Source organism: Nematolebias whitei, chromosome 19 (genome assembly GCF_014905685.2).
Source record: "Nematolebias whitei isolate Nwh7 chromosome 19, NemWhi1, whole genome shotgun sequence".
Classification (NCBI taxonomy): Eukaryota; Metazoa; Chordata; class Actinopteri; order Cyprinodontiformes; family Rivulidae; genus Nematolebias; species Nematolebias whitei.
Window position 1 is genome coordinate 13,927,777 of NC_056516.1, and position 17,012 is coordinate 13,944,788.

Sequence of the window (17,012 nt, forward strand, 5' to 3'; positions counted from 1 at the left end):
TTTTTGGTCTGTGGGGGGAAACCAGAGTACCCGGAGAAAACCCACACATGCACGGAGAGAACATGCAAACTCCACTCAGAAATGCCCCGGACTGGGATTTGAACCAGGGACCTGTGCTCTGAGAGGCAGCAGCTTTACCAGTTGCGCCACTGTGCTGCCCTATACACAGTATATACAGTATATACAGTATATCTATCTGTCTGTCTGTCTGTCTGTCTGTCTGTCTGTCTGTCTGTCTGTCCGTCCGTCCGTCCGTCCGTCCGTCCGTCCGTCCGTCCGTCCTTCTATCTATCTATCTATCTATCTATCTATCTATCTATCTATCTATCTATCTATCTATCTATCTATCTATCTATCTATCTATCTATCTGTCTGTCTGTCTGTCTGTCTGTCTGTCTGTCTGTCTGTCTGTCTGTCTGTCTGTCTGTCTGTCTGTCTTTCCGTCCGTCCGTCCGTCCGTCCGTCCGTCTATCTATCTATCATTTTTATTAAAATCCTATAAGTGGAGTAAATGTACCGCCCCCTATCCTCCCTGACCCACACCACCTCAGGCTCAAATCTTTGGAAGACGCAAATTTTTCTCAAGAATGGGTAGCACGGTGGTTCAGTTGGTAGAGCTGCTGCCTCTCAGCGAGAAGGTCGCTGGTTCAAATCCCGGCCCGGGGACCTTTCTGGGTGGAGTTTACATGTTCTCTCCGTGCATGCGTGGGTTTTCTCCGGGTGCTCCGGTTTCCTCCTACAGACCAAAAACATGCATGTTAGGCTGATTGGTAACTTTGAATTGTCCCTAGGTGTGAAAGAGAGAGTGAATGGTTGTTTGTCTCGTTTGTCTCTGTGATGGACTGGAGACCTGTCCAGGGTGTACCCCGTCTCTCGCGCTGTGGTTGCTGGACATGGGCACCGGCGAACCCCATGACCCAAAAATGGAAGAAGGGGATAAAGATAAAGGATGGATCCAATTGAATTTTACACTGAGCTCATCTGGCACTTAGATTGGTTTCTGTTGGCCTTCTGAAGGTAATAGTTTATACTTCAAGCAAAGTGAGTGAAAACAAATGCACACACCCTTTTTAGTTGGATAAGTTTTTAGAATTATTTAAAACAAGTTAACTCAAATAATTAAGCATATATGTAGTATGTATAATCAAATGACAAATCTGTTGAAATTCTAGATTCGGAAACAAAATATAAATGGCAAATGAACTGTACTTATAAAGCACCTTTCTATCTAATCAAGTTACTCAAAGCTCTTTACTACACAATGTGTGATAATCTGAATCTGTAGAGACTAATCAGAGTTTTTTTAAATCACATTCAAACACTGATGGGACACATCATAGACAGTGAGAGGTTCAGTGTCTTGTCCAGGGACACTTCAACATTAACATGTGACTGCTGCTGGAATCGAACCCCCAACTCTCCTATTGGAGGACGACCACTCTAATCACTCAGCCACAGTCGCCCCTTTTAAAGATTAGGAGGTATACTCCCTCAGTGTATTGTGAATTTAAGTTTGAAATCACAAGTTAATACCTTTCTCCAGGCTTTTCCACAAAGTACAAAAAGTTTATACGCTCATGTGAGCACATGCTGCTCGTATCGGCACCACAGGGACTCTGAGCTGACGTTCAGGCAGAACTGAACATCAGGTGTAAGTGGTTGTTTTGGGTGACCTAGTTGTGTGAATGCATTCACTCTATTGAGATCTTGTTTCTATTTATTTATTTAATTATTGAAAAAGCAAACTACTGAGAATCATTCGTCTTCCGTACGCTTTTCAGCATCTTCTGAAATTTTTGTGCCATTTCAGCAGCTCATACATCAAAACGTTCGGCTCATTCAGGACACTCCTGCTGGGACTTTGGTATTTGTGCAACTTTTACTTTTTTTAATATTCAGCTTGTCGGCCATGTTTTCCTCATTAAAAATGAATGGAGCTCTTTTCACGTCCTTCAAATCCTTTAGCTGTTTAAAACATTTCACGGCTCATTTCAGCTTCTATTTTAGTTCCGCTATTTTCAGCTTCCTTCAGCCTTTTTCTGCTAATTTCAGCATTTTTGTTCATTTTTGAGCTTCTTTCTGTTAATTTCAGCTTTTTTCTGCTACTGTTTAGATATTTTCCTGCTCATTTTAGCCGTTTTCTAAAATTCTTTTTTTTTGCTAATATACACCATTTATGCATTTTCAAATCATTAAAAATTTTCATGCATTTCAGCTTTGTTGGCTATTTTTAAAGTTAATATCAGCTTTTTTTTTCATTTATTTTCCTGCTTTCAGCAAATGTCAGCAGTTCAATTCAATTTGAATGAACAATTTAGCAACTAAGCGTTTTCAGCATACTTGCAGCTTCTTCAGCAGCTTTCAGCTAAAAACATTAATCAACGAGCATTCACACTGCATTTTTGCGGGAAATTAAATTTCTCTAGTTCTCGTTTAAAATAATATTTAAACAGAGATCAGAAAGAGATGCAGGCTCAGACCTTCTGTTTCTAAGGGAACCAACAACAGGAAGGATGCTGACATCTTAAAGGTTGCCCTATTTTGGAGGGAAGTTGTTGCCATAACCTTCGACTCCTAATCCCGCAGCCCTCCCCTAAACAAACCAAGAACTCGGGGTCGTTTGAAGACCGTGACACCCAGTCTATTTGGGAGGTGGCGTGGAATTGAGAACGGCAATCCAATTTCAGCTGCATCACCTGCTTCTGACTGCCACACGAGCAGCCAGACACACTCCATCTCCTCAGCACTCCAAGCTGAATCTTAATACAGCCTTTAACACTTTGTGGTGGAAGCTGCAGACATCCTCTCACTTTGGCTTCTTCCATTCCTTTTGTTCATCGTCTTCTTCGGAGAAGACAACCCTTCTCTGCGCTCTGGATGAAGGCAAAACACACTACCTGCCTTCCCTGCATTAAAACACACAAAAGCAGATTTATCTACGTTTGAATCGCTCAGTTCAATGAAACCGTAGCAGCTCGACAGCACGAACTCTGCAGGAAAACACAAAAAAGTGCAATTGTGGCTCGATCTTTGGGATACCAGGTGTGAAAACTATTCACAATCTCTTTGAAATCAAATGTAGCCATGACAAACAGGCTGATGCAGCTGGCCAGTGGCAGACATGACTGTGTCGTGTGAAGAGAAGCAGGTGATGCTCAGCAGAAGGTGACGAGGTCGAGGCTGCAGAGCCGACACAGTTCTTCCTGCCCCTCATTTTTGGTTTATTTTCACCATTTTCTTTCCCAGGCCTTCACTGTTATTAGCTCTGTGTGCTCCATCACACACACTGCTCTCTGAGTAATCACAATCGATTCAACCCACTGAGAGCTGGATGTATTTTTACTGGTTTTTCACTGGATTTCTGCACCACTGCAAGTTTGTCTTTTGTTCTTGTTCGCTGCTCCGTCAATATTTCTCTTCTTTTCTCGTTCTGTTTAAGTCAGCTCATTAACTAAAAATTTAACACCAATAAAAATGTGAAAGGCATGTTTAAAAACCACTTAGTGGCTCTTAAAACTCCACCGACTTTTTGAGCGAACCTTTTTTTTTAAATTAACATTTCATACAACCTAATGAAATTTAGCAAAACCTTGTGTGAACTTGCATAACTTGTTAGTGCTTGGAGTATTTGTTGGGAATAACGTTCAGCTACTAACACACCAAATGTAAACTGCGTATCTGTAAAAGTCACTGAGGTATACAGAAGCAATTTCGGTGTTGGCTAAGGTCATTTAACAGTTGCAGACATTTTGAATTGAGTTCACTTCAAAAATGGATCATTTGTAAACATCAACCTAATAATTTTTGAAAGTTTCACTTAAATCCTCTTCAAGTGAAGGAGTTTAAGTATCCACGCATCTTGTTCATGAGTGACGGTAGGATGGAGTGGGAGATGGATCAACAAAGTGGGGTCTTGTTTTCAGTGATGAGGGCGTTGCTTCGGTCAGTCATCGTGAAGAAAGAGATGACTCAAAAGGGCAAACCTCTCAATTTACTGGTCTCTCTAGGTTTCAACCCACACCATGTGATCATGACCCAAAGAACGAGGTCCTGGATACAAGCAGCTGAAATGGGATTCCTTTGCAGGGAGGGTGGCCAGGCTCAGCTGTAGAGATATTGAGAGAAGCTCCATCATTCGAGGGCTGCTTGGAGTAGAGACGCTGCTCCTTCACATTGAAAGGAGTGAGTTGAGGTTGTTCTGGCATTTGATTGGATGCCTCCTGGATGCCTCCCTTTAGAAGTTTTCTAAGCATGTCCCACTTGTAAGAGGCCCCCGGGAAGACCTAGTTCTACCAGCAGTCACATACCGAAGTGTCCCTGGGCAAGACACTGAACCCCCTCATTGCCTTCGATGTGTCTCCCATCGGTGTATGAATGATCAAAAGCACCGATTAATCTTTGTAGTGATCTAGTAGAGTGCTGTATGAATGAGTAAATGAGGCACAGATTGTAGTGTCAAGAGCTTTGAGTATCTTGATAAGATAGAAAGGTGCTATATAAGTACAGTCCATTTATCCTGATGCATGCTCAATAATCCAGGTAGAAAAATCTAAAAAAGGTAAATCTGTTCCTCTGGACATTCAAAAAAACAACAAACAAAAAAAGCAAAAAAATGTAGAAACGTTTCGTCTCTCATCCGAGAGACTTCCTCAGTCTGAGGAGCTGTTTTCAGCTCAGTCTCTTAAATAGCACCTTCTCAGAGTGGATCAACCAGTTTGCTGCTGACAACCAAAACCAGCTGCTCACATGCTCAAGAAGGACCATCAGCCTAACAATGGATCATTAGCACACTGATGGCTGTTTACTGTTCACAGAGGGCTGAGTGATAACGGCATTGTAATAGGGGGACAGCTGAACCCGGAGGCCTCCACCCCTGTTTAATGATGGACGATTTATTTTCACAAAGATGGCCTCCTTTACTCCTCTCTCAAACCATCGTTCCTCTCTGTCCAGGATGTGAACATCTTCATCCCTGAAAGAGTGACCGCTGGCCTGGAGATGAGTGTAGACCGCAGAGTCCTGGCCTGATGGTGTTGATCTTCTGTGCTGGTCCATCCTTTTGGCCAGTGGCTGTTTAGTTTCCCCAATGTAAGACTGATCACAGCCCTCCTGACACTGAACAGCATACACAATATTACTCTGTTTGTGCCGAGGGACTGGATCTTTGAATGTCCAGAGGACCAGATTTAACTTTTTTAGATAGTCTATTTACCATTTACCCAAAACTTGCTGGAGGGATTGTGAAGGAGGAGTTGAAGAGGGTTGTTGTGGAGAGGGATGTATGGGTTTCTCTTTGACCTGTTGCCTCCATGACCTGACTACAGATAATTGGTAGAAGAAAGAGATTTAAGACATTTTGCTAATGGTGCAGACACAAAAACACAGACATATGGAGAATACATTATTGCTCTGCCACCACCTTCAGTGTTGGGAAATCATAATAATGTTGTCTCCTGTGTCCCTTCAGACTGGACAACACCTACACTACCATGTCTATGACTGGGTTTGGATTTCAAACATTTGGAAATCCACTTTCAGAATGAAGGCAGTCATGACCCTGCTCCACTCTCGATATCTAACTAATTTGTCTAGTTTTTCTTGCTAATTTATGTACCGTATTTTCCGGCTTATAAGTCACTCCGGACTAAAAGTTGCATCAGTCAAAAAAACATCATGAAGAGGAAAAAAACTTATATAAGTCACTTTTGGCGTGTAAGTCGCATTTATTAAGTGTTTATTTAATGGTCAAAACAGCTTCATTTCGCCTGGGCGGTGGAGCGCCATCCATCCATCCATCCATCCATCCATCCATCCATCCATCCATCCATCCATCCATCCATCATGGTCAGAGCCGCTAGCTCTCCAGCGTTCCTCCACTTGCACCAGCTGAGTGAAGTGAGCGTGCACGGGAGGACTCGCTGTTGCAGTTTTTCGAAATTTAAAGCGTCAGTCAAAAATTGTGTTATGAATATGGGAAAAAAAACATATATAAGCCCCTTCGGCGTGTAAGTCACGGGACTGACAAATCTATGCAAAAAACTGATTTATACGTGGGAAAATACGGTGCCTTGGAGACACTTTCCAGCACACTTACCCTCCATATGCCTGCCCTGGCACAACCCTCTCAGACAGTACTGAAGTGCAGCTGTGGGTTTCGTGTCTGTGCTATGTTGTATCTTTGACTTGACCACTTATAGTCTAGGTATGAGGCCAGTGTGGTCAGTCCTGCTTTAAGTTCTCCATGTCCAAGCCACACTAATCTGTGAGTACATCATGTCAAGAACTCACTGCAACCAAGCTCAGGACCCTGACAGCTGCCACCAATATGCCTGAAGACCTTGCCAAGTCCATGATCAGGTGTGATGGGGGCTTAACAGGAGATGATTGAGAACATTGTGATTCTAAAGCAGGATCCATTGCAGGCTTTAGACAGAGGATCTCCTGTTTGTCAGTGCATAAAAATCCATCCATCCGTAGGGGGACACCTGGTCAGGTCTCCAGTCCATCACAGAGACACATAGAGACAAACGAGACAAACAACCATTCTCTCTCTCACTCGCACCTAGGGACAATTTAGAGTTACCAATCAGTCTAACATGCATGTTTTTGGTCTGTGGGAGGAAACTGGAGTACACGGAGAAAACCCACGTTTGCACGGAGAGAACGTGCAAACTCCACCCAGAAAGGCCCCTGGCTGGGATTTGAACCAGCGACCTTCTTACTGAGAGGCAGCAGCTCTACCAACTGATTCACCGTGCTGCCAGTAGGAGTTTTTTTTTAAAGGAATCAGGATAAACCTCAGTGAGTAATAAGCAGAGATTTGCTGCACATGGAATCATTTTTTCATTTTTTTTTTTTTCATTTAGCCTTTATTTATCCAGGTTAGTCTCATTGAGCCACGAGAACTCATTTTCAAGAGAGACCTGTTTAGGGAGCACATGGTGGGGGTTAAGGGCCTTGCTCATGGGCCCAGAGTGGGGCGAATGAGGGTGGGGGCAAGTGTGAGTGTTTCACCTACCCCACCCACAATTTTGATGTTGTCGGGGCCGGGGCGTGAACCGGCGATCTTCGGATCACAGGCCCACCTCTCTGACCTCTGCGCCACCACTCCCCCAATCATGGGGAATCATCACTGTAAGCTACTGATGAATCATCATTCATCAGTAGCTTACAGTATCTATATACATATAACATGTATAACACAAGAGTTTACTGTGGTAAACCAGACAGACATTTACTAATACTATTTTATTATGTAGTAAATACTGTAAATTATACTGTAAATTATCTATACTGTAAATTATTGTAAATTATTCTTTGCCGCAATTTGTTTGAGCTCAGTGGCATATGGAATGGGATTAAAAAGCATAACTTTTTCTTTCTCTGTCTCTGAGAGGTGCAAAAGATAATGAATCATTGGGATGAGCTTTTAATTTGAAGGTAAATCAGACTCATGTGTTCCGAATCAATGAAGCAGTAAGATCTGTGTGGCCTCTGGTTTTTATTTATACAAGAAGAACTTTAAAATATTAAGTCTGATTCTCACAGCATATGTTTGTAGAAGTATTTCCAGGCACAAACAATCCTCTGAACCCATCCGTCTATTATCTTTACCCACTTCTTCCATTCTGAGTCTCAGAGGTCACTGGTGCCCATTTCCAGCCATCACTGTGCGAGAAGTGGGGGGACACCTGGACCACTTCTTGTCTTTCAGGTCACTGGTGTCCATACGGATAATTTTGTAACATTCATGTTGCATAATCATTTCTATAGAACATCCACTCTTTTAAGCTACAGTAGAACAAATAGTGTGTAAACAAAGAAAGACACTGTTACCCTCCCCAGGAGAAGTCCTCATTAAAGGTTTCAAGAACTCAATAAAACAGAGAAACTCCTCAAAAAAAACTGAAAGTCTTTTTTATTTGAACTTGTACAGTTGTTCATGGTGTAATGAATGTGGGGGACAGTTTTTCTGTAGCTTCACTACTAATTAATTATTCTTAAAGCTAGTTCAAGCACAAAGAATATTAATTATTTAAATACAACGGATTCTTTCTTTTTCGAGTTAAATTATGTGTTGTGTGACCGAGATAACTGTGAGGATCGTTTAATCAGTGACATGAGACGCCATTTTATCTTTGACCCATCAGAATAAATGCGGTCATTTATTTAACAGAATCAAAATTTAACATCAAAACATGTACATGTTGATTTGCTGATCTGTTTCTGGATAATAAAAACTTGGCACGCTTTACTAACAAGACAACAGAACATTACTGATGGAGGCATCTAGATTACTGGCAAATAAAAAGTTTTAAGGGAAGGAAGGAGAAGTTTAAAGGAAGATGGATGAAGGAGGATGGATGTTTTGTTGACCAGAATTAGCACGCTTCTTTCAACACCAGCTCAAACCCCCGGTCTGCTTAGTGCGCGACACTCGTGACGTCTCTTTACCTTTGCAGTTGATGGACAGCTCCAGTATAGATGTCCCTATGTATGCCACCTTTCAGCGTCTCCAGTCAGGGCGGCTGGTCATCGTCAGAAGTCGGTGGTTTACTCCGTCCAACAGAACGAGCTTCCTTCGAAGTTGTAGGGCGTTACGCCCGGGTGTGTTCACAGCGAGGCGCTGTGACTCCAGCTGGGATGGACGGACCCTCTTCTCATGGTCAAATCCATCAGCTATTGATTAAATCTGAAAGTTCCTTAGGAACTCTCAGTAAAACTTCAGTCAGAGATTTCACTCAGAAGTGGAATACTCCATAGTCCCAAGAAAAACTCAGGAAACTGCAGGAAGACCGCCAGAAGACTGAAGAAGACTCTAGGAAGACTCTAGGAAGACTGAAGCAGACTGAGTCTGAAGTTCCACTCAGAAGTGGAAGACTCCGGTGACAGACCCTAGGAAGACTCAGAAGACTCTAGGAAAACTGAATAGTTCCAGGAAGTGTTTACTTTTAAAAAGTACTCACTTCCGGTCTAGATGTACTTCCTGATTGGTTGAAACAACCAGCAGGGGCGGTGTTTCAGTGATGTCAGAGGGTTATTAGGAGTCAAAAAGACAGCAGGAATGTTTACGAACATTTAGTACAGACTGAGGAATGTTATGAGAGGTGAGAGGAAGCAGGTGCCAGTTGCTTCTTGTTTACCGTCTGCTACGCTTAAAAACAAGACACTTCATTCTAATAACTTGTTTTCTGACTGTCTCTGACTTTCGACCGATATCACTACTCCTCATTCAGACAGAAGATCAAAATGCACAATTACTTTGTAAATAGACATTTAAAATGATTTCTAAGTCTAATGAGGTTTATAAATCATTAATACTGTTTCACAGTTGATTTAAAATGAGTGGTTCACTTCAACATTTAGAAATGGTATGAACTAAACACACTTTGATTATCAAGATATTCTAAAATAGTAATGATAATGTAAAAAGAAGAGTGTTCTTTCAATTGATTAATTCAGGATACAATTAAATAGTCTCTTGATGAGATAATTTGTATTTCTGGATTCAAATCAATGAAATAACAGTTCCTGTCCCATGAAGGTTTTCAGAGACAGATTGTTGTCAGAGGCCTAGTTCACTACAATGGTTTACTGTAATTAGGATCACTGACAAAAAATAAATAAAAAAATTCTGTCATAGTCTGTGTTTGGCTTTGTTTTTCTGGTAATTTAGTAGTTTATCTTGTAGCTTCACTTCTCCTTGTGGTTTATGTTTTATTCTTCTGTCCCCTGTGTTTTGGTTCAGCTTCCTGTGTTTCCTTGCCCGTTCTCATTTTCTCCCTCAGTCAACCTCACAAGTTACTCATGCAGCTACCACTCACACCTGTTCCCCAGGATGAGCTACCCGCAGGTGCTGTTACCTGGCTGTCACTCACCCCCACCCATTCATCCATTCCTGATCACCACCCCAACAGTGGGTCATTGTCGTGGCAGCCTTCCAAATGTCTTGGTCCTCGCTCTTGTGCTCCCTGTGTTTCTCTAAGTTGGCACTGCCATCTCAGCCTGTTGCTATATTCATCCATCCATTTATTATCTTCTGCTTGTTCTGGACTCAGGTCTCGGGGGCAGCAGCTTGAGCAGGAGGTCCAGACATCTCTTTCCACAGCCACCTCTTCCAGCTCTTCTGGGAAGACACCAAGGCACAGGCCAACTGAGAGACATGGTTTAATTACACTGCTCCTAATAAGCCCCGATTCTGCACAGCCCGCCACAGAAAGAACCCTTTTGCCCCAATACTTTAGCTCGTAATTTTAGCTGATTTGAGGCTGATTCAGGACCTCTTTTTGTCCCTGCTTCTCTGGTGGAACCGTTGGAGCTGAGTCGAGCTGACTCCGGACCGAAACGTGAATTCAGGACACTGATTGGTCAGGGGCAGGAGAAACTTTTCACCGATCCTCCATTTTCAATTTCTCGGAATGCGGAGCAGCGGCTGGATCTATTTTTAATATTTTAAAAACAACAATGACAACAATGTTTAATTCTCAAGTCCAGGTGTTTTTTTGTGTTTGGTGACCGACAACAAAATTAGAGCGAGCGGAGTCACCGAGGAGGATCATACGAGCTGCCGACCTGTTGAAGCCCGTGAGACCGGACCCCGAGCCCCGGCCTCGCCTGCTCACAAAGGCCGGATTCCGAGCAGGCAGGAGGACCGGGACGAAAGGTGGAAACGTTTTTTTTTAAACATTTTATGTATAAAAAATAATGTTTTTTTAAATCAGTGAAGAATAAAAATAAATAAACTGTAACAGCTTTATCATGAAATCCTGTTTTCCCTTTGACTTTATTAAATAATCTGTTAATTAAAGTTAATTCAGCTGAAAAATCATAAAAAGACTAAATAATTGGATCTCTGGAATATTTCCCTCAAACACGTTTAAAAAAGAAACACAGCCTTTGGTTCAACTTTATTCTAACCCACAGATGTACAAATCACAAAACAAGCATTACACTTTAAATTAAAGCTAAAAATAATCTGGATACAAAAAATATTTGTATACGAGAAACAAAACCACAGTGAGAGCAAATACATCAAACGATGAAGAAAAATATAGAATTTTAAATATAGATGTTTTTGTAGAATCTGGTTCATCAGATTCAATTCAGTTTATTTATATAGCTCCAAGTCACAACAGAAGTCGTCTCAGGGCGCTGAACAGAAACATTCATATATAAAAATAATGATTTAACATTATTTATCTGAGGAGCAGACTGCTTTGAGTTTAACTAATTGCCGAACTCTCACTCTTAATGGCGAACTAAAGTTCATTAAAAGTTCATTAGCAAGATTTTGGATTCTGGACACGCCTCTAGAATCGGCCCTAAAGTGCAGGTGCAAATCCAGGCTGAACTGAGCAGAGTTGGGGCTGATTAGGAACACTGCAAATAAGCCAGTAGTCTGTCCAGAGTGTCATGGGTCTCCTCCCAGTCAGACATGCCCAAAGCACCGTCAGCCAGGGAGCATCCTTACCAGATGCCTGAACCACCTCAACTGGCTCCTTTTGATGGGGAGGAGCAACGGTTCTACTCCGAGTCTCTCCTGATGACTGAACTTCTCACCCTGTCTCTAAGGGAGAGTCCAGCTACCCTGCAGAGGAAACTCATTTCAACCGCCTGTATCTGTGATCTCATTCTTTCAGTCTCTACACAGAGTTCATGATCATAGGTGAGAGTAAGAACGTAAACCGACCGGTAAACAGTAGTGGTGTAACGGTACATGTGGGTGTATTGAACTGTTTCGGTACAGCATGTTCGGTTCGGTCCACGTGTGTACCGTGTCGGTTATTTTTTGCACTCATTAAATTTTATTAACGAGAGATTATGCACCGCAGAACTAAAGTTCCTAAGCGTGTTTCAGCACGCCGCTAGAGTCTTGCAGCACGCGTAGCATTAGCATTCTAGCATCTCGTTGCGGTCTCCTGTTTGGGAACATTATGGCTTTCTTGTTAAAAGATGAGTGTAAATCCAAAGCTTTGAGTCGACGTTGTTTCACGGAGAGTGGATCTGCAGCAGCAACACGTCTAACTTGTTAACGCACTTGAAACGACATCATCCGAACGTGAGTGTCTCTTCTAGCAGCTTGGTTGTTGCAAAGACCGATAACAGCAGCATTTAAACAGCCTTTATCAGGTAATTCAGATCGGTCCAAAGCAACAACACAAGCTGTAGGAGTTTTTAAAGCTCTGGATCTACGTTCGAATTCTGTTGTTGATGCGCCGGCTTTAAGCTATGATTAAAGTTCTTGAGCCCCACTACAACATCCCATCACGTCAACACTTCAACCAAAAACTTGTAGCAGCACTTTATGAAAAAGCTAAAACTGATATTGTCAACAAGTCCTGGACCAGATTTCTAGCCCTGCCACATTAATGAGCAAGAGAGAATATTCAACCACCTCATAGTAGAAATGATGACTGTGCAAGAGGAAGTATTGTTATTGTGTTATTGTGAGCTAATTAACTTTTTTAATTTAAAATTATAATCTTATTAACTCAATTTTTTTTACCTCTTTGTGTTTGCAGTCTGAGGATGTCACCGAGAGCTGAGCAGCTGAGTCTTCTTCCTCTTCAGGAAAATGTTTTATTTATTTTTATACAAACATATTTGTTACTTGGCATATTTTCAAAATAAACATTTTGCAAGTCTTTCTTTTGGCCTTTTTTGTACCGAAAAAGAACCGAACCGAGCCCTCCTTGAAACTGAACCGAACCGAAATGTGATTTTAGTGTACCGTTACACCCCTAGTAAATAGAAAGCTTTGCCTTACAGCTCAGCTCCCTCTTCACCACAACGGACCAGCACAGTGGCCGCATTACAGCAGACGCTGCACCAATCCGTATGTTTTGGATATTTAACACATTTCATTTTACTCTACCTCTTTGCGTCTGCCTGCATCTAGGTCCAATCCCTCCAGTGGCCGTGATATTTAAAAAATCGTATTGTATCCGTGAAACACAGCGACGGTAACGTCATAGTTTGTGTCTGTTTTGCACAGGAGCTGAAATAGTTTCCACTGTTCATTAATGTTAAGTGTTGATTATTATGAAGACTAATCTAATACAAATATAACTGGTGAAGATTTTAGAGCATCACTGCTCAGCTTGTTGGATTTTGTTGAGCTATTTTTAGGAAAAATCAAAACAATGTTTTTCAGACATAAATGCAAGAGTAGAAAACTCGGATGGATACACAAACTTTCACCTGAGTTGGTGGATAGGTGTGTAAGTGGAGGAGTCATGAAAGCAGAAGAGTGATTAATATATTGCAGAATGATTTTGCCTTCACAGGTGGCTGATGGTAAAAATATCTCCACCCTCGAGGTGCCACGGGAAGGTAAAGCAGGAGTGTGGAAACTTGGGCATGGTGGGGTGAAACCTGTGGGGCGGGGGGGAGAAAAGGAGGCAGGTGGAGAAGCTGTGGCAGGAAAATGAAAATTGATTAATAGGAAGAGACGGGGCAACAAACGAAGAAAAATAGGATTATTGATAGAGAGAGTCTGGCAGAGAAAACTAATGTGTCTGTCTGCTGATCTGCTCACCTCCAGCTCTCATCAGGCCTCATTAACACACACAATTAATTCTGCACTGAGACACACACAGTACACAACACACACACAATCCAGCATGAATATGCAACAGGACATTTAAAAAGATGGATTTTTTTTCCTCTTATTCTGAACAAATGTAAGAAAACCCAGGAGCTCCCTTCGGCATTTAAAAAGCTTTGTTATCTCAGTTTTTGTTTTTTTTTCCCACCATAATTATTTTGGTCATTTGTTTATTTTCAGTATGTTTCAAAGTGTCCTTGAGAAAGCAAAGTAGGTAGATTTAATTCTTCAGTCAGTTTTAGTTAATAATCAGGACCAGGGGCGATTCTAGAATCTGACCTTTAGGGGCGCTCAGCCCTCGGTGCTGACAGTAGATCTTGGCTTGAACAACATGGTGACCATTGGTGCCAGAAGCATTCATAATTTGTGTGTCGGGGGGAGGTCAGGGGGGCGACACAGTGGTGTGGGTTCTGGGGGTCCTCCCCCAGAAAATTTTGAATAATGTAGATGCCATTTCCTGCATTCTGGGGTCTTTTAACAGGTTGCTAAACATCTACGTTTACCTCCATAAGTAAACACAATTCAATAATTAATTTACAGAGCTTGGCACAAGAAGAAGTAGGGCTCAGCTAGCGGCGTACAATACAGACGCGCTAGCTAAGACGCTACAGATGTAGCGCTCTGCTTTAATTACACAACCTAATAAACACTTTGTACAAAATTAGTTTAGTGTTAACTGATCATAACAAACAAAAACTAAACTTACGCGACCAGAAGTTACAACGATATCTACATAAAAAACACACAAAACAAAACACAACTAGTTTGAAGCATTAACCTAGTAGCAGGGCTATTCAACTAAACTGCTCGGGGGGGAGGGGGGGGGGGGTGTTGGTCAGTCACAGTTTCTGAAAGCCAGCAACTCGGGGGCAGAACATCCAGCAATTAAATTCTGTTTTTTTTTTTTCATTCATTATTTAGACAGGTTAATCCCATTGAGCCTCGAGGACTCATTTACAAGAGAGACCCGATTTTAACGTTATGTATTATTATTGTATGTATTGTGTCATTGTATGTATTATGTATTATATAAATAAACCAAGTATTACAATGATCTGTTACCTTTTAAATGTGTTTATTTTGTTGCATTGAATCATAAATGCAATAAACAGAACCCCAAACCCAGAACTGCCCCCCCCCCCAAAAAAAAATTTAATAAAAATATATATTATATATATTTTTTTTTACTTTACTTTTAGGGGTGCTGAGTTCAAATTTAGGGGTGCTTGAACACCCCCAAAACGAGGCTAAAATCGCCACTGATCAGGACTACCTGCATCGCTGCCCAACAGACAACAGAAATAAATGAGTGCTCAAAAACACTTTAAAAACTGCTCAGCTTTTGCAGCTTCCATATTCCTCATGTATTTTTTTGTTCCTTCCTAGTCTTTTAGCTTTATGGATTAGTAGAAGAATATTGGCACTGGAGTGTAGCTTTTTGTTTGGAAGTAAACGTATACGGAGCAGATAAAGCATACAAATGAGCTGACGTGTTAAAGAGCACCTCAAAAAGCTTTGATGGAAAATTAACAATGTGACTGGAGTTTACTGTCCCTCTTCACAGAACAAAGAGCAAATTGGAAATTTACTCCGTGTCAGTACATCCATGCATGTTGCACTATATGATATACGTATTATATGATGTTACAAGCTGCGTTATCACCTAAAAGTACGTGAGTTACCAACTTCTGCTTTAGTGTGGGGCGTAACTAGGCTTAAGGAAGGTTCCTTTTGAAAACTGGGTAGCCTCGCATTCTCTGTTCAATCTCAGTCCAGAAAAACACTCAACATTCACTATTCACATCCCTCAGCCATGGGAAACCTCAGCATACTGCTTCTGCATATATTTTATTTTGACTAACAGGGTGAATGCTTTGGTTGCAACAAAGACGTATACTTTTACGTCTGACCTTGATGTACAAAAACTTTCCCTACTAAGTCAAATAAATCCATGCTAGGTATGCACAGATACCAATACCAGTATCAGGTACTGTATATGTATGATAGCATACTCATATTCATACTCATAAAAGTGTTCTGATACTAAAGAACCTAATGTCACTTTTTGGCAATGAGACATTTACTTCTCACTTGAGTTGTCAGGTGGTAAAGGAGGAGCAATGTCAGTCATGTGAGGGTATTTGTGACAAAAGTAAAGCAGATTGTTAATGATGCTCTGTAAAGTTGTCAAAAGAAGAGGCAAAATATCACTCTTTCAACAAAAGCAATTAGATAAAACATATTTTTTTTAAAACCAACGCAACTGCCTTTAAAGTGTTTTCTAATAGCAGTGGTAAATGGCAGCCACCCGTTTGGCGCGCACACACTCCAGCTGTAGGTCAACAAGGGCCTTTTGGCATCGGGAAGTGTGGTTAAAGCTTTGGCAGTCTGACTGAAGACAGCTGGACATTTTCAAGGGAAACATCTTTCACCTCAAAGATCTACAGGGGCAGCTCTACCAGCCAAATAAAACACCCCAACAGGATGTAGACCCACCAGAAAAGTACTTTCAGTGATACAGTCTTTCAATGAGCAGAAGAGGTCGTAGGAATAAACAAATCTGGATCAAGCTTCCCAAATTTCTCACCACTCAATAATGGGTGGAGACGAATATTGGTGTCCTGGTCCTGATTGACAAAACAAGAAGTAAGTCTCCCTTACTCGCCATTGCACCACGTCTAATGGCGATGATTTGCACTTGTATTGGTGTCAGTACTGGCAGGTACTTAAATGTTCGTACTTGTACTTGGTCTGAACACAAAACTGGGAGCCAGGAAATAATTTTGGGTATAACCAGGGAGAGACACCCTTGTTCTTTGGTTTGGGGGGAAATCTTAAAGCAGTGTTACAGCAAACAAGTTAGGCACATTTACAGTAGAGTTTTGAGTTAGTTTCAGTGTTTCTGTGTGGATGAAAACACTTCTAGAAACAGTGCCGTACTTCCATGTGGACAAGGTCTAAATGAAGCTTGTAAGAAGTAAAGATGTTTGTTCAGGTTCAAACAACTCGTCTAGTAATGAACAGATTTACAGCTGAATAAATCTGTTGAAAGGATTTAACACCGTAGCTACCCAAACAGATGAATCCAACTTTTTCAAAGTCAGCTGGTTATAAATTAGTCACCAGGTGGTTATTATCATCACATATTTAATACCATTTGAAAAAAGAAAACGTAATAGGTGTGGAAACTACAATTACGATAAGTCATTGTAACTAAAGCACAGATGAATTTAATAACACACAGCTCACTTCTGTTAAGTGTTGCAGAAAGTCACTGCAGTGAACCGTCACAATAAATCTCTGGGTGCAGCAGACATTTGAACTTGTCAGAAGAGCAGTAAAAGCACAGCTGTAATTCAAACCATCTGTATGATTAGAGTGTAGAGTCGAGGGAATGACCCGTCTT

The 17,012-nt window shown here is 41.4% G+C and overlaps 1 protein-coding gene across 1 annotated transcript in view; it reads right to left on the reverse strand.

Annotated features, from left to right (window-relative positions):
* Positions 1-17,012, reverse strand: part of adcy2b (adenylate cyclase 2b (brain)) — a 159,618-nt gene that overhangs the window by 91,941 nt on the left and 50,665 nt on the right. The window lies entirely within an intron of this gene.